Source organism: Macrotis lagotis, chromosome 5 (assembly GCF_037893015.1).
Source record: "Macrotis lagotis isolate mMagLag1 chromosome 5, bilby.v1.9.chrom.fasta, whole genome shotgun sequence".
Lineage (NCBI taxonomy): Eukaryota > Metazoa > Chordata > Mammalia > Peramelemorphia > Peramelidae > Macrotis > Macrotis lagotis.
The window spans coordinates 254,563,782-254,582,407 of record NC_133662.1 but is presented as its reverse complement, the minus strand read 5'-3'; the positions used below and the strand labels follow the sequence as shown (position 1 = coordinate 254,582,407).

At 36.9% G+C, this 18,626-nt stretch overlaps 1 long non-coding RNA gene across 1 annotated transcript; it reads right to left on the bottom strand.

Moving 5' to 3' along the window:
* Positions 1-16,172: 16,172 nt before the first annotated feature.
* LOC141490174 (uncharacterized) lies at positions 16,173-17,396 on the bottom strand. Its single transcript, XR_012469083.1, has 3 exons — positions 17,311-17,396; positions 16,761-16,869; positions 16,173-16,257 (listed from the first exon to the last, which is right to left on the bottom strand). It is a non-coding gene; the product is annotated as an uncharacterized LOC141490174 (long non-coding RNA).
* Positions 17,397-18,626: the final 1,230 nt, after the last annotated feature.

The window sequence follows — 18,626 nt, the reverse complement described above, 5'->3', positions numbered from 1 at the left end:
CTTTTCTATAATCTACATGTAACCACCAGGAGACACTATGTGTTAGTGAAGCTGCCTACACCTCCTGATCAGCACCACAGAGGACTCTGATAATCACCAGCTTTGCTCTCACTATGAAGTCACTCAGAATTCTGTATATCAGCCTAGAGCAAAGGTTTATAACTTTTTTTGTGCCATGGATTTCTTTGGGAGGATCCATTTGGCAATGGAAGCCTATGAACCCCTTCTCAGAATCATGTTTTTAAATGTATAAAATAAAAAACTTAGAATCACAAAGAAAATCATTTACATTGTAAGTTATCACCAAAAAAAAAAATTTTTTTTTTAAGTTCACAGACTCCAGGTTAAGAACCAGGGTAGAGGCATGTAAGCACTAATTCAATTTCTCCAACTATCCCCTCACTGGCTGATCATAGACTAGCTTTATGTCTGCATTTCCTCCTCCTCCATTCATTTTACAGATGCAGAAATTGATATCCATTCAGGTTAAGTGACTTGCCCAAAGTCACCACTGGGAGTAAACAGCAAACAGAGATTCTAACCCAGCATCTCTGACTGAGCTATGAAATCAAAGTAAAGAATGTGAATAAGGAAAGCTATATGAGACAATTGTTCTCTTTTATAGTCACATCTGTCCACTGAGTTCAGTTAAAGGGAAGGGTTTCGTGTGGGCTTAGATAAATTTTCCCCAATTCCTGGAAACAAAGCTCCTCAAATCTCAGTTTCCCTGTCTCCAGAGATGTGAAGATTATCCCTAATGATAACTGACAGATATGCTAGGTATATCCATTCTCCAGAATTCCTTAGTTTATTCATTTGTAAGGGATACAATGAAATTTGCTATGATGACAGCAACGTAGGGTCAAGGTTACCAGTTCTGAATCTCCTCTCCATCATTGTTTAATGCTTTCAATGAAAGCCTCATTATAATCTTTGCTTGACTCAGACTACCTACAGGGTCATAAAAAAGTGGAGAGGTATCTGGCTAGGAAAAGAGACTGAAGAATTTCCATCCAGTTAGGTAAGAAAACAGAAGGATTTTCATCCAAGATTGAGTAACTTTTTTTTTTAACAGAATTTGCTAATACTTTTATGACTGAAATAGTCATGGTTGTGGACTTGATTTCCACATTTCAACAAAGGCATTCCAGTGAGGTCCACATTTAAATAAACTGATGCAGCTGGATGATTCCAGCAGATGGCAGCAGGAGGTCAGAGGAACATCAAGAAATGGTCACTTCTCAAGCTGAGAGGGATGCATGCAAGGGAGGTGGAAGCCAGCTGCAGAAATGAAAGGACAGGGACTCCATTGTAGGTTCAGGAAGGCAAGGTTCTCTTTATCACTGGAGTGGGAATCTCTGATAGAGTATATCCTGTGATACATGGAGAAGGGTGGATAACTTTATGGCTGGATATTCCCTAAGTGGCTCAATGGAGCAGTTGTTACATTTGGAGACAGGAAGTTCTGAGTTTAAATTCTACATCAGATTTTTACCAGGTCCATGACTCTAGGCAAGTCATTTAACTTCTTTCCATCTCATCTTCCACATCTATAAAATGGTAACGACCTATCATGTAGAGTAGTTGTGAGGATACAGTGAAGTGATAATTTTTACAATTCTTTGCAAATATTTAAGTGCTATATAAATACTAGCTAATATTATTGCTTTTCTGTTGTTTCCTAATTAAAAGCCTTGCTTTTTTGACTTATGGTTCTTGCTAGGTCCATTGGTAATGTCTTAGAATATGGACTTCTTGTTGTGCCAGTCATCTTGACTTTTGTCTTTCTACAGACTTTTTGATGATGTCCCCATTCCCATCTCTTTTAACAAGCATAGTCAGACAAAATAAATCAATGCATCAGTCAGAGCTAAAGATGCTGATGCTGCATCTTTCACCACTACCCCCCTTTTTCTGTAAAGAGGGCACAGCCATACTTCCTTTATGGTCATCTGAAGTCATTATTGGCCCCTACCCTAATAAGAGTTCAGAAGTTATTCAATGTTTTTTCCTCTATTTTTGTTCTCCTTGGTTCTGCTTACTTCTCTCTCTTCCAGTTCATAGAAATCTCTCTGACTTCATATTTGCTTGCTGCTTTTCTTCAAGTTGTCATTAATGAATTAATTTTGTTCCCACAGCACTTTCATTTTCAAAGATATCTTTTTCCCACAACTACTGTGTCATCCCTTATAATGATTCCTTTGAAAGAAAATGCATGAAAAATAGAATCTTGGCAAAGATAACCAATTCACTGACCATGTCCTACAATATGTGCAACATTCTCTCATTTCTTATAGCACAAAAATATTCTATGACCTTCATGCAGAGGGGGCAAGGTAGCACCATCCAAGGACCTGGTGAAAATCTGGACTATGCTTTTTACTAACCATGTCACCTTGGACAAATCCCTTGGTCTCAATTTTATCCTCTATAAAATGGGATTGAACTCACTGACTTGTGAGTTGTTTCCAGCTCTGATCATGATCCATGATTTATCCAATTTTATTCAGTCCCTCCCTAACCTTTGAGCACACCAGTTCTATTCAAGTATAAAAAAAATGCTGACATGACTATATTTGTATAAATAGGATCTTTCTGCCTTTGACTTCTTTGGGCCATTATGCCTACTAGTGTCATGGCTGAGTCAAAGGTTCTTATAATTACTTTTTTTGTATTTTTCCATAACTCTTAGAATAAGACAACCAGATATCATTGTAGAAATGAACATAAACAGTATTAATTCATAATCTCAGCAGTGTTATTTCCATGACTATTCCCATGACTTTCCTGACAGCTTCCAGGAAACCAAAGCCTTTGGGTTTTGGGGGGGATTACAGTGCACAGCTAAACAGAAAAATTCAATCATCTTACTATTAGATCATTGAGAGGTGTTGTCACAAAAGTTGTTGCCCAAAATCACCATACTGGTGTTATGCTTGGCATGGCTGGAGTGCCATGGGTAACTCACTGAAATGGGAGAAAAATATCCATAGAGTCAAGGACTCTCACAGCATCCAGACCTTCACCAGAAGTCCTGTTTCCTATCAAATCAGGTCATTGGGTGAGATGTTTCTGGAAAAGATAATGAAAGGGATAGTTTTGTACAACATACCCCTCATTGTAATAAACATAATATGCAAGTCAGGACATCATTCATTTGATGTCATGGTCTTAAATTACAAAGGATAACAAAACTAATTCACAGCACCAACCAGAGTGATGCTGGAAACCTATTTATCTCCCTATGGTGTTGCCAACATTGGGCATTTTCATCTTTTGCCATCTTTCCTAATCTCAGGGAAGCAGTGTGATATACTGGATAATCTATAGGATCAAAGGTCAGAAAGACCAGGATGTGAGTCTGCTTCCCTTGTACAACCTTGAACAAATCACTCCCTCATGTATAAAATGAGCAGGTTTGACTAGATGACCTCTAAAGTCTCTGTCAACTTGAAATCTCTAATCCTATGATAGGCATGAGGTGAAACTTGTGGGATTTTTTTCATTTCTGTAGTTATTAGTTATTATTATTGTTATTAACAAATGTGGTTATTGATCACTTGAATCACTTTTGAAAACTTGTTCATATCTTCTCATCATTTTTCTATAAGGCCTTCTCCTTATACATTGGTATCAATTCCCTGCTTATCATGGAAAATAGAGGCTCACTATTTTCTATCCAAGACAGCAGGCTTGATGGATAGAGGAAAATGAGGTGGATCTTGGGTCAGGAAGACTCAGGTTTAGACCCTCCCTCTGACAATCATCAACTCTGTGATATTTGATTCCATATGTCAACATAATTCATATCCTTTATAATCCTATTATTTTATGCTATACACTTAAAAACCTTATTTAGAGAAGGGGTCCATAAGTTTTACTAGCCTGTCAAAGAAATTCATGAACCAGAAAAGGTTAAGAAACCTGTATTAGCCCAAGGGACCAATTCTCTTATGGTTGGGGTTGAGGTTTCTAGGGAAGAGAACTTGACTTGACTATAACCTGCTAAGTAGTGTTTACTTCCCCTGAGAGTTTTCTCCCAGCTGCAGGAAGGGAAGAGGTAATGTGTGTGGAAAATTCTCCAGTCGGTGATGGCTCCCAGCCTTTGTCTACATCCATAGAACCTATTGACATTGTTTCCCTTGATTAAAAGGATTGACTAATACAAACGATTTTCATGTATGTTAGTTATTCTTTGGTCTTGTCCATCTCTTCATGACCCTAGCTGGGTTTTTCTTGGCAAAGATACTGGAGTGGTTTCCTTCTTCAACTCATTTTATAGTTGATGAAACTGAGGCAAACAGGATGAAGAGACTTACCCAGGGTCATACTGTGTGTCTGAGGTAAAGTTTGAATTCAGATTTTCCTGACTCTGGGTCTGCCACTCTATCCACTGTAACACGTAGCAACCACTATTTTTGGTGAGAATGTCACCATTTTAACTAACTGAAGAAACTTCCTTCACACCCCACCCCTTTCCTGTCTGTCTGTCTCTGTCTCTCTCCCTCCCCCTCCCTTCCTTTAAATCTCTCCCTCTCTCCTGCTTTCTCTCTCATCTCTTTTTCTTTCTCCCTCTCCCTCTCCCTCCCCCTATTCTTCTCTCACTCTCTTTCTCCCTCTCTCCTAAAAGCATACCCTTAAATATCTCAGTGAATCTAATCACATTAGTGGGAATACCCACAATGCCCTCAAAATTATGTTACCTGTAGTCTGGCAGATAGTCAGGACTTAATAAATACTAGTTATATTAATGAATGAACTCAGAGCCCCCTGGGATTCTCTCCCAAAGATAGCAAAGACTGAATAAGGGAGGTGACATCAATCATCACTTTTGTTTTCATTTTTTAATTATTATTTTAAGCTATGAGTTATCTGTCTCCTTCCCTCTCTCTCAACCCCACATTAGCAAAGTATATATATATATATATATATATATATATATTTATACATATATATATATATATATATATATATATATATATATATACATACATATATTCCAATTCTTTGTCACCACAGAGAGAACTGCCATAAATATTTTAGAACATGTAGCTTCTTTCCCCTTTTCCTTGATCATCTTAGAAAATAGATCTAACAGTGGTATTGCTAGGTCAAAGGACATATACAGTTTTATAACTCTTTGGACATAATTCTAAATTGGATCAGTTCATAAATCTACCAACAATATATTAGTATCCCAATTTTTCCACATTCCTTTCAACAGTTGTCATTTCCCCTTCTACATTTTAGCCAATCTGATAAGTATAAGATGGTACCTCAGTCTGAATTTGCATTTCTTATCAATAATGATTTAGAAGATTTTTCATTTGATTATATATAGCTTTGAATTTCTTTCCCCCAAGAATTAGCTGTTTATATCCTTTGACCATTTATCAGTTGGGGAATGACTAACTCATATTCTTCTAAATTTGACCCCATATTCTATAATTTTTGAGATAGGAGACTCTTATCTAAGAAACTGTCTATAAATACCCCACCTCAAAAAAAAAATTCCTGCATTCCTTCTAATCTTTGCTTACATACATTTTATTTGTACAAAGCTTTTTTAATTTAGTGAAATCAAAATTATCCATTTTATATTCCACAATGCTCTCTGTCTCTTGTTTATTCAGAAATTCCTCTCATTCATAAATCTACATAAAATCCATGCTCTTCTAATTTACTTATGAACTCTTTCTTTAGGACTAGTACATGTTTTCATTTTGATCTTATCTTAGTAAACAGTATTAAAAATAGATAGATATCTAATTCCTATCAGACTGCTTTTCAGTTTTCCCAGCATTTTTTTTACCAAATAGTGACTTTTTATCCCAAAAGCTTAGATCTTTTCATTTATCAAACATGAGGTTACTATAATCATTTATTATTCTGTTTTACATACCTATTTGTTCCATTGATCCACTATTTTATTTATTGGCCAGTATCAGATTATTTTGATAATTACTGCCTAATTATACAGTTTAAGATCTAGCACTGTTAGACTTTCTTCCTTTACATTTTTTTTAATGAATTCCTTTGATATTCTTGAACTTTTGTTCTCCCCAAATTTTTTTCTAGCTCAATAAAATAATTTTTTGGTACTTTAATTGGGATGGCACTGAATAAGCTGATTAGTTTAAGTAGAATTGTCATTTTTATCATATTAGCTCAATCTATTAAACTATTTTTGCAATAAAATCTGAACTTATTTGCATAAAATGGTTATAATTATATTCATATAATTTCTGGGTTTGTCATGGCAGATATAGCCCCAGATATTTTATATTGTCAGTGTTATTTAAATGAAATCTCTTACTATCTCTTCTCATGGGGATTTGTTGGTGTTATGTAGAAATGTTGAATGTTCATTTAATAGCCTGTTCCTTTGTTAAAATTATTGTTTCTGGTATTTTTAAATTGGATCTCTAGTATTTTCCAAGTGTACCATCATATTATCTACAAAAAGAGATGCTTTTATTTACTCATTGCCCATTCTGATTCCTTCAATTTCTTTTTCTTCTATTATTGCTATTGCTAACATTCCTAGTAGAATATTGAATAATATTAATGTTGAGGAGCATCCTTGTTTTGCTCCTGATCTTATTTGGAAGACTTCTGGTTTATCTTCATTACAAATAATACATACTGATGGTTTTAGGCAGAAATATCTTAGGTATTTATATCCATGCTTTCAAATGCTTTTAAAAGGAATGAGTAGTGGCTTAGCAAACTTTTTTCTGCATCTATTGACATAATCATATGATTTTTGTAGCTTTGTAATTGATACAATAAATTATGTTAATAGTTTCCCTTATGTTGAAACAACCCTGTCTTCCTGGCATACATCCCACTTGGTCACAATGTATAATCTTTGTGATATATTGCTGTAGTCTTCTGCCTAGTATTTTATTTAGAATTTTTGAATCAATATTCATGAGTAAAGTTGGCTATAAGTGTCTTTCTCTGTTTTTACTCTTCCTGGTTTAGATATCAGCACCATATTTGTTTCATAAATGGGTTGGACTCTTTCTTTGCTTAATTATTACAATTAATTTACTTAATATTGGCATTAGTTTTTAAATGTTTAGTAGAATTCACTTTTTATTTTTGTTTTTGTTTTAGATTTTTGCAAGGCAAACAGGGTTAAGTGGCTTGCCCAGGGCCACACAGCTAGGTAATTATTAAGTGTCTGAGGTCGGATTTGAACTCAGGTACTCCTGCCTCCAGGGCTGGTATTCTATCCACTGTGCCACCTAGCTGCCCCAGAATTCACTTTTTAAATCTACCTTATCCTGATGCTTTTTCTTAGGAAGTTCATTTATGACCTGTTCATTTTCTTTTGCTAAAATAGATTTATCGAGATATTTTATTTCCTCTTCTGTTAATCTACACAGTTTATTTTTTGTAAGTATTCTCCCAGTTTATTTAAATTATTAAATCTATTGGCATATAATTGAACAAAACTCTAACAATTGTTTTAATTTAATCTTCATTAGTAGTGCATTCACCCTTTTCATTTTTGATGCTAGTGATTTGGTTTTCTTCTCTCTTTTTTAAAATCTTATTAACCAATGGTTTATTTATTATTGGATTTTTCTGGAAAAAAACAGTGCCTGGTTTATGGTTTTTTCAGTTTTACTTATCTCACCTTTAATTATAAACTTGGTGTCCAATTGGGGATTTTTGAAGGTTTTCTTATTTTTTAAATTTCATATCCAATTTATTGGTTTGGTCTTTCTCCATTTTACTGATATATGCATTTAAAGGTATAAATTTTCTTTTCATTACCACTTTTACTGCATTCCATAGATTTTGCTATATTGTTTCCTTATTATCATTCTCTTTAATAAAGTTATTTATTGTTTCTATAATTTGTTCTTTGACCCATTCATTCTTTAACATTAGGTTATTTTGTTTCCAACTAATTTTTAATCTATTTCCATTATTTTTTATTAAATATAATTTTATTGCATTATGATCTGGAAAATGTGCATTTAATATAGCTTTTCTGTACTTGACTATAAGGTTTTTAGGTCTTAATATACTGTCAATTTTTTTAAAGGTCCCTTGTACAGGTGAGAAAAAGATATATTCCTTTCAATTCCCATTCAGTTCTCTCCAGGGGTCTATCTTATCTAGCTATCTAAGATTCTGTCGATCTCTGATGCCTTTTCTTATTTTATTTTTTTGGTTGGTTTTATCCGGTTCTGAAAGTTGAAGTCCCCCACTATTATAGGTTTGCTATCTTTGCTATAATTTTCCAGCTATAATTCAATTACCTTTTCCTCTATAAATTTGGATGCTATAGAATTTAGTACATATATGTTTGGTATATATATCTTACCTCATTATCTAAGGTCCCTTTTAACATAATGTAATTTCCCTGCTTATCATTTTTAATTAACTCTCTTTTAGCTTTAACTTTGAGGTCATGATTGTTACCCCTGGGTTTTTTTTTTTTACATCCACTGAAGCAGCCCATTATTTTCATTCAATGTGTATCTCTCATTTTTAAATATGTCTTTTGGAAACTATATATTGTTAGGTTCTGGTTTTTTGATCCATTCTGCTCTTTGTTTCCAGTCTAGGGTGAATTTATCCCATTGACTTTCAAAGTTGTAATTTCTAGTTGTATATTTTCCTCTATCCTACTTCCCCCACTGTTTATTCTTCTGTCACTGTCTTTCTATCCTATCTCTCATTAGAAGTCTAATTTACTTTTGACCACTACTTCCCCCAAATGCACACCTTTCTGAGAGTCTCTCCCTTATCCTTTCCCCTGACCCTCCTATTTCTCTGTAAGTTAAGACTTTTATGTCCTCTGTACATGTGTGTGTGCTCATGCGTGCATGTATGTACATGTGTTATTCTCTATTTAACCCAGTTCTGATGAAAATAGGGTACCTGTCTTGCCCACCCTCTACCCCATCCTCTCCTCTACTGTAAATATTCAATTCACACCTCCTTTGTATGAGATGATTAGTTACATTTTACCCTTTCTTACCCAATTTTATTTTAGACTCATACCATCATAATCAACTTAATCCCAAGCCCACTATCTATGTATACTCTTTCTAACTACCCTAATAATAATAACATTCTTAAGAGTTAACAAATATTATTTTCCCATATAAGACAGTAAACAATTTAATCTTATTTAATCCCCTATAACTAGTCTCCATGTTCACCTTCTTATATTTCTCCTGATTCTTGTTTTTGACAGTCAAATTTTCTATTTCATTCTAGTCTGTTCTTCAAGAATGTCTGAAAATCCTTTAATTTATTAAATATCCATTTTCACTTTCATGAATACATTCAGCTTTGTTCCAAGTAGGTTATTCTTGGTTGCAAATCTAGCTTTTTTACTTTTTAGAATATTTTATTCCATGTCCATATCCTTCAGTCTTTTTTTGTTTGTTTGGATTTTGCAAAGCAATGGGGTTAAGTGACTTGCCCAAGGTCATTATTAAGTGTCTGAGGCCAAATCTGAGCTCAGGTCCTCCTGATTCCCTGACTGGTGCTCTATCCACCATGCCACTTAGCCTCCCCTCCTTCAGTCTTTTAATGTAGTAGCTGCTTAATCTTGTGTTATATTAACTGTAGCTCTACAATATTTGAATTGTTTCTTCCTAATTATTTGCAATTTTTTCCTTGATCTAGGGACTCTGAAACTTAGCTATGATACTCCTATGAGTTTTTATTTTGGGATTTCTTTCTGGAAGTGTACAGTGGAATTTTTTTTTAAAGAAAATTTTATTTATTTTGAGTTTTACAATTGTCCCCTTATTCTTGCTTTCCTCCCCCCACCCTCCACAGAAGGCATTCTGTTAGTCTTTACATTGTTTCCATGCTATACATTGATCTCAGTTAAATGTGATGAGAGAGAAATCATATCCTTAAGGAAGAAAAATAAAGTATAAGAGATAGTAAAATTACATAATAAGATAACAGGTTTTTTTCCTAAATTGAAAGTAATAGTCTTTGGTCTTTGTTCAAACTCCACAATTCTTTCTCTGGATACAGATGGTATTCTCCATTGCAGATAGTTCAAAATTGTCCCTGATTGTTGCACTGATGGAATGAGCAAGTCCATCAAGGTTGATCATCACCTCCATGTTGCTGTTAGGGTGTACAGTGTTTCTCTGGTTCTGCTCATCTCGCTCAGCATCAGTTCATGCAAATCCCTCCAGACTTCCTTGAATTCCCATCCCTCAGTTTGTTAAGCAATTCTCCAATTGAAGGACATTCACTTAATTTCCAATTCTTTGCCACCACAAACAGGGCTGCTATGAATATTTTTGTACAAGTGATATTTTTTTCCCTTTTTCATAATCTCTTCAGGATATAGACCCGGAATTTTTTTTCAATTTCTATTTTAACCTCCAATTCTAAAACTTCAGAGAAATTTTCCTTAATAATTTCAAGAAGTATAATGCCAGACTCTTTTTGATCATGCCTTTCCTGACTTAGCCAACAATTCCTATCTTAGCTCTCCTTCAGCTCTCTTTCCTAAAACATGATGCCCAGAAATGTTGCTTCAGATGTGTGGTTTGACCAGGACAGAGGACTCCATGACTATCACCTCCTTATTTCTAGAAACAATGGCTCTTTTAATATAGTTTAAGATTTAGTTGTGTTAGGTGCTGTCTCATTCTTCTCATTCATATTGAGTTACTATCCAAGGAAACCTCATTAATGTTTTCCAGATGAGCTACTGTCAACTCTTATCTTGCCCTTGTGAAGGCAATTTTTAAAATTTGTGAAAGACTTTCGATTTGTCCCTATTTAGTTCCATCTAATTAGAATCAGTTCAGTGAAGTGCCTTGAAATCTGTTTGAATCTCATCTAATGCATTAGTTATTTCTTTCCAGATTCATTTCATCTGCATAAAATTTCTTGTTTGCTCATTTTCCCAACCTATTTCTTGACTTGGAACTTTATGTCAAAGTTAGACTCTGAGAGTTGGGGTGCTGAGTCACACTGTGCTAAACTTCAGGCTTTTTCATGATGCTATTTTCAGAACTAGTTCTGAGTGTCTGCAAGTTTTTGGTGCTTCCCAAAGATGAGGAAGAGATGTGATCACTGTTCTCCTGATCTATCTTCTGGGTTAGTGTTCTTTTTGGCCCTGGAATTGTGATCAGCACCCTTGCTCCCCTGTGTTCAATCACAAAACTGCCCTTTGTCCTGGAACTGAGACCCAGAACTGCCTATGGGTAATAGTTGCCTATCAGCACCAGCTGGATCCAGGGCCAAGTGCAACAACCACATTGCCCTTGTAGCATGAACATGGTCCTTAGAGGGGTAAACCTGGACAGCTCAGAGCACCCTTTTTCTAACAGAGGAACCAACTCCATGGCAGCAAGAGGATTGGCACCCAATAAGGTTGCTCCCAAGAAGAATGTATCTGGCTAGACCACATGCACTATGATGGGTCATAATAGAGTCAGAAGAAATGATATTGGAACACCTTGAAGGTCTCTCTTTAGAACTTGGGAATTGATTGTGCAACATGGGATACATTGGTATATGGCAGGCTTTCCTGGGCTTTCCCTGTGTGTGACTTGGTAATTTTTACCATCATATGGTCTCATTTATAAGAATAAAACCAATCTCCAATAGATAATCAAAACACATGATCAGGCTGTTTCCAAAAGAAGAAATGCAAGCCATCAGTGACCACACTAAACACACATATATACAACTTATAAATTACCAATAAGAGAAATGCAAATTAAAGCAACTTTGAGATTCTTTCTCACAAACATCAGATTGTCATTTTCCTTTATCTTGTTATTTTTGCCAGTGTCACAAGGGCTCTGGGAAGACAGCATCCCTGATACATATTATTAATAATGTGAATCTGTTCAACTATTCTGGAAAGCAATTTGGAACTATATCTCAAAGGTCTCTAAATTGGGCCTGTCTTTAGGACCAGAGATAATCCAATTTGTCCACAAAGATATCCAAAGAGTTCAAAGAAAGACGGAAAGAACCGATATGCACTAAGTATTTATAGAGCTGGAAATAAAAGTGGGTGCCCATCAATTGGGGAGTGATTGAACAAGTTGTAGTATATGAATATAACTGAATATTACTGTTCCATAAGAAATGATAAAAGGGATGGATTCAGAGAAACTTAGAAAAAAATTATCAAATTGATACAAAGTTTCTAGAAGTTTAGTGTGGTTTACCTTGGAAGACATTGAGTGTCCCCTTACTGGGGGCCTTCTTGTACTGTGGGTGAGGTTGAACTAGATGACTCTTAACTTCTTTCTAACTTTCTTAACTTTGGATCCTTCATTTGCAAAATAAGAAAAACAATCCCTGGTGTTCTGTGCTGAATTGGGGTTGGGAAGGGGAAACGTCACTAAGAATTAGAATTATCTAAAAAGTGGAAAGGGCTCTCTTGAGGAGTGAGGTACCCTTCACTGCGGGGGAGGGGGCAGACTAGGGCAAGGAAAGGTTGAATGACCACTTGACTAAATTGTAAATTCTAAAACATACAAAGAATTGAATTCAACTAGATGGCTACTGAGCTCCCTTCTATCTCTGAAATTCTATGATTCTGAATTAATGAGCCAAGATGAAGAAAAACATTTCCTCATTTAGATGTGTGTGTGTTTGTGTGTGTGTGTGTGTGTGTGTTTGAAGGCAGTTATATAACTACTTGTGGGGGTCATTAGGGTTAATAGCTTTCTGGGGAAAGGGAGATGAACCAATAACAGAGGATCATGAATTTATTCTGGATGGGTCCTATATGCAGGCTTCCAAAGAAACTAGTGCAATTGTTTGTTTCCTCAGAGATATCTGACATCCAGAAAAAGACAGATTCTGGGATCTGTGCCTGAATCAAATTAAATATTTGCTCATTGATGAGCCTTAAACTGGAGTCATCCAGAAAAACTGAAGTATAGCCAAGGAAGGGGATGCACATGAGAGCTGGCCTGGAAGTCAGAAAAGGCTAGGTTTGAAGCCCACCTTGAAAACTTGGGAGCTGTGTGATACTCAAAGTCACAATCCCTCTGAGCTTTCAAGTGCATTCCCTCCCTCGTACAGAAAGACTAAGATGACACAACGTCTGTAAATTTCAAACCTCAGCTCCCCTATACATGGGAAGTCTTTCTATATCTTTATGGGAGAAAGGTGACCTTTTATGCCCATGATGACAGAAGAAACAGAAAAATCCTGGGAGGTAGGAGCCACAAGGAATAGGGAAACCCCAGGAGTTTTTAAATTCCCCAAAGAGGAAAGAACTCAAATGTGGCAGCATAATAGAGGTTGGAAGGGAAGTAGAGGGAGAGGGGAGGGAGAAGGGATGATTGCAAAGGAAGGCTAATGCTACTCGAAACAATGAATATTAGAACAAGGATTTGGGGTTCACTGATCCACTTACAGAGTGATCTGCCCACCCAGAATGCAAATACCTTCTTGGATTGTGGGAACTGGTGAATATAATCATTCTCATCACCTTATGCCTGAACTTTACAGTAACCTCCTGATTAATTCCCCTGTGCCTCAAGTTACTCCCTACCCCAGGTCACCCTCCCTTATCTATCTTCCTAAAAGGCAAGTCTGACACACACTCTATCTTTCTGTATCTGTCTCTGTCTCTCTCCCTCTCATACACTCACCCACACATAGATGCACAGAATTAGCTCCAATGGCTCCCTAATTCCTCTCAAATAAAAAGGAAATATTTGGTTTTCAGAGCCCTTACTACATCGTTTCCACTGTCTGAGTCTGGTTGTGAACTCAGGTCCTCCTGACGCTAGGGCCAGTGCTCTATCCACTGCACCACCCAGCTGCCCTTTTCCTGATCATTCTTAATGTGATGCCTTCCCTCTGTGGATTAACTAGAACTGATCCCATGTAAATCTTCTTTGCAGATTGTCCCCCCCCCCCAATTAAAATATGAAAGCTTCCAAGGCAAGGACTGCTTTTGGTAGGAGCTTAATAGATGTATGTTTTCTTGACCCTAGTTCCTTTCTCCCTGACATCACTGTCCAGTGAATTGGCATTGTTTATTCTCAATAGTTTATGGCTCTTTTCAAACTCTGTCCATTTACTGTTTATATTTTATAATGGGTTTTGTCTCCAAATAAAGATGAAGCAATTTTTTATTGTTCCAAGAATTTGCTATAGAGGAGAAAACAATGGAAGCTGCTTCTATCTCCTCTTCTTCATGTTTCTTCCACTCTCTATGCTACCTATGGCAGCTGCTGCTACAGCCAAAGCTGAAGCTGTCCCCCCTCCCCCATTTAACTACCTGTCCTGCTGCTCTTCCCCTTAAGGGATGCTGTTCCTAATTGCCTCTACTTTCTCTCTCTCTCTGGAATCTAGCCTAGTTCACTGTCCCAGTCTTTGTATTTTGATACTTGTTGCCTTAAACATTTGCAGTAACCTGTGAATTAAAATTTATTTTTTACATTTTTGGATCAAAGAACCATGTGATTTCTTCACTAATAAACCAGTCCCCAGCAGTTTGAACAACACTGCCCCCCAACAAATACACCCCCCCCCCAGGTATCTGTCTTCATTTTATCCATCTTCAAACCTAGGTTTCTGATTTCCAAGCTGGAATTCTTTCTGTACTTTTCATATAACCTTGTAGAAAAGATTTTTACTTCATTGTACAGAGGAAGTAGTTGAGGTCAAGATAAAGGAAATAAACTGCCTAGATGTCACAGAGTAGATTAGTTCATAGCAGAGATTAAATGTGAATTTCTAAATGTCCCCCACTCCAAATGCAACCCTTGTCTAGACCACAATGATCTCCAGGTTGTGACGGGTCCTCTGAAGAGGTCAAGGGCTCATTGGGGAGATATGATTACACCTACAAAAAGTCTTAGAATCTCTTTTCTTCAAAGTTCAATGGCAGTATTTGCTTTAGCAGGAGATTCTTTCTGATCTCAGACACCTGCACTGCCCATGCCCTTCTCACCAAGGTTATCATGTATCTCTTGTTGCTTTCTGTAGATAGAGGGATATGGCTGTTTCCCTTTTTGTATCTTTGTGTGTCTTTGTAGCTGCCAGTTTCCAGTAGCTACCTGCAATCCACTGCAGTCTGGAGCCTGGAAGACCTGAGTTCAGATCCAGCTCCAGACACTTACTAGCTGTATGACCCTGGACAAGTTACTTCACCTGGTTTGCCTCAGTTTCCTTATCTATAAAATGGATTGGAGAAGGCAATGGCAAACCACCCCAGTGTCTCTGCCATGAAAATCCTAAGTGAGATCACAAAGAATCAGGCACAACTGAAACACTCAACAACAACAGTGTCTAGTACAAAGTAGGAATTTAAAAAGTTTTTTGATGTATTATACTACTCACCAGTTGGTCAACAACAAAGGACTGATTGAGCAGCTTGTCTTCCCTTTCCTTTAATTATAAGCAGTGATAGGATGGGCAGCTAGATGGTACTGTGAATAGTTTTAGATTTAAGAGCAAGAAGATCTGAGTTCAAATTCTGTCTCAAGTGCCTAATATCTGTTTGACTCTGGGTAAGTTGCTTAAGAGTTTTCAGCATCCATTTTCTCCTCTATAAAATGGGAGTGATAATAACACCTTCACAGAGGTATTGTGAGGTTCATGAGATAACATTTGTAAAGCGCTATGTAAGCCTTAAAGTGCCATTAGTAGTAGTAGTAGTAGCAGCAGTATATAATATCATTATTATATATTATTCTATTCATTATTATTAATAACATTACATTATTATATTTATAATTATTATTATTACTTTAGGATTATGAATCTAGAGCTGGAAGGGGTCTTTAGACCAAACTCTCTCATTTGACAGATGAGGAAACTGAGTTCCAGCCACCTGGTCAAGGTCATATGATTAGCAAATAGCAAAGTTAGAACTCAAGTCACATTCCCCAATCTGACTTCATCCCTCTTTCCATTATACCATGTTTCAAAGGTGTCTCAACTGAGGCCACACAAGTTTGAACATCAACAACATTTATTACAATATCATTGTTGTAACTCCTGTTGAAGAATGTGGATACCCCATGGCAACCTGTTTACAGACGCTGCTGAATAAGTCCACTCTCTTCCTCCTCAGGTGAGAAACCAAGGGCTCTTCAGGCCCAGCTGTAGCAATGGGGCTGCTGGGTTACTGCTGGGCCCTTTAAGTCCTGGGTGCGAAGTAAAGTTCAAGTAGAAATTTTCTGGAATTTCAAAGAAGCCACATATTTTTGAGTCCATTTTGCTGCAGGATTGGCACATACTTTCTGTCCTTTTATGGTGATGAATCTGTGGAGGAAAAAAAAATGACCCCTAGCTTTTGACTATATCCCCATCATGGACATAACCCCAGGGATACCCAACTTTAGCTCTACCATTTACAAAATGCTTTGCTTATAACAACCCTTTCCTTGAAGACTTGGAGACAGACTCCAGAGTCAAATGCTGCTCTGCTTCTAATGTCTATTCCCCATATGAACTTGGTCATCTCTTAGTCTCCCAGGACCTCAGTGATCTCTCCTGTAAAAAAAAGGGGGGGGAGGCTGGACTAAATTGTCCCTGAAGGACCTTCCATATTTAGAATCTATAATCCTAAACCACTTACACATCCCAGGTCTTAGTTTCCCTTCTGTAAAATGAAGTGGTTGTATTGGACAATTTCTAACATCCCTTTTAGCTCTAGATTGATGATCTATTGCTTTACTGTCATAAAACAGTCCTCCTCCCCTTCCCACCTCCCCATCTTTCCCAGTGCACATTCATGACATATTATATATATATATATATGGTACCTTGGAAAGAGGCGCTGGGTTTTGAATCAGAAAGATTTGAGTTGAGATTGCAGAGGTCAAATTGACCTCTGACTCTGGTCAAGTCACTTAACCCTGCTTGTCTCAGTTCCTAAATTGTAAAATAGGAACACACTGGAGAAGGAAATGACCAAGAAAACCAAAAAATCCCCATGGACAGGACCATGGGGTCACGAAGAGTCAGATACTGAATAACAACAGCAATGACCACAACACAAAGCAGTTATAAAGGCAGAGGCTAGACCAGGCTACACCACTAATATACCAGGTTTACACTCCTGGAGATTAAGTGACTGAATATCCTAGAATGCTTATTCCCATCTTGCAAATAAGAGTGAACCAAAGAAGGAAAATGACTTGCTGGCTATTCCACAACTAATACATTTTGAAGGTGGGATGGGAATAATTGAATCCATCAATCATTCAGTCAAATTAAGGCTCTCAAGGTGAAACGACAAGCATCCTGCCTGGTCCTAAGTTGCTTTGTCTCTGAACCTCTCTCCTCATTCTCCAGGTCAGAAGAAAAACTCACATGATAGCAGGTAGAGAGCAGCTGCTCTTGGTCAGTTCATAGGTCTGTACAAGCTTCCTAGAGATGGGCTTGGAACTGTATTTCTCACAGCAGTATCTGGGAATGCTACTCCCTCCTAAAAACAAAGCAGACAGATTTTGGAAATCTTCCATGCATCTCACCCCTTGCCATTGTACCCAACCCTGAAAGAAAAGAAAGGGACTTTAGAGAGAGCCTTACGTGTGGCAGCTAGGACTGTGGAGTAGAGGATAGCAGTCAGGAGGACATAGAGAATGACTCCGGAGGCTTTCATGATTCTTCAGGATTCCTTCAAACTCCACCCAGCTCAACAGTAGCCTTGAGACTGAGATTGACTCTTTTTATTTGAGAACAAACTCTCAGAAGAGATTTCCTAGGAATATTGTGGCTGAGAACAATTCCAGAAGATTCACTTATCAAGTTACATTTGAAGATTTTATGAAGATTTTATGCCTTCCAGGTGTGAGTAGTCAGGGGTCAAATCAATAGAGAAGGGAGTTGGAAAAAGGAAGAAATGCCATTGTGAATGCAAGAAGCAGAAATAAAAAGTACTTGACCTTAGGGATACCACCCTCTGCTTTTTTCCCAGTACTAGTCAAGGTCCAAGCCAAGGGACTTTTGGAAGGTCATTGCAACTTCTGGGGAAGCAAATAGAGAGCAATTTTTATTCAAAGTCATCAATCTTGCTAGGTTGTTTTATAAGGCATAGTTTTTATCATTTTGGAATAGAATTAATGATAGACCAGGAATACCAAAAGTCTAGGTTCTAGATTTTGATATTTATTAACTGGAAGTCTGGGCAAATGCCTTAAACTGTCTGAACCTCTGCAAAATTTAGCCTCTAAGGTTACTTCCCAAAGTGCAAATAGATTGTGTTCTTTTTTCCCCTCAGTTTTATTTTTTCTCAGTTATATATAAAAACAATTTCTTAATGTTCATTTTAAAAACTTTGAGTTCCAAGTTCTCCCCCTTCCTCACTCCCCATTTCCTCTTCATTGAGAAAGCAAGTTATTTGGGGGTTTTTTCCTTGCCTCTATCTTCTTTTTTTTTTAAATAAGTTTTCCAATTATAGACAATAGTAGTTTCTACCTATCATTTTTTGTAAGGCTTTGAATTTTACAATTCCCCCCTTCCCTCCCCCCCTCCCCAACAGAAGGCAGTCTGATAATCTTTTCATTGTTTCCAGGCTATACACTGATCAAAATTGAATGTGTTGAGAGAAAAATCATATCCTTGAGGAAAAAATAAAGTATAAGAGATAACAAAATTATGAAGTATGTAAGATGACCTTTTTTTAA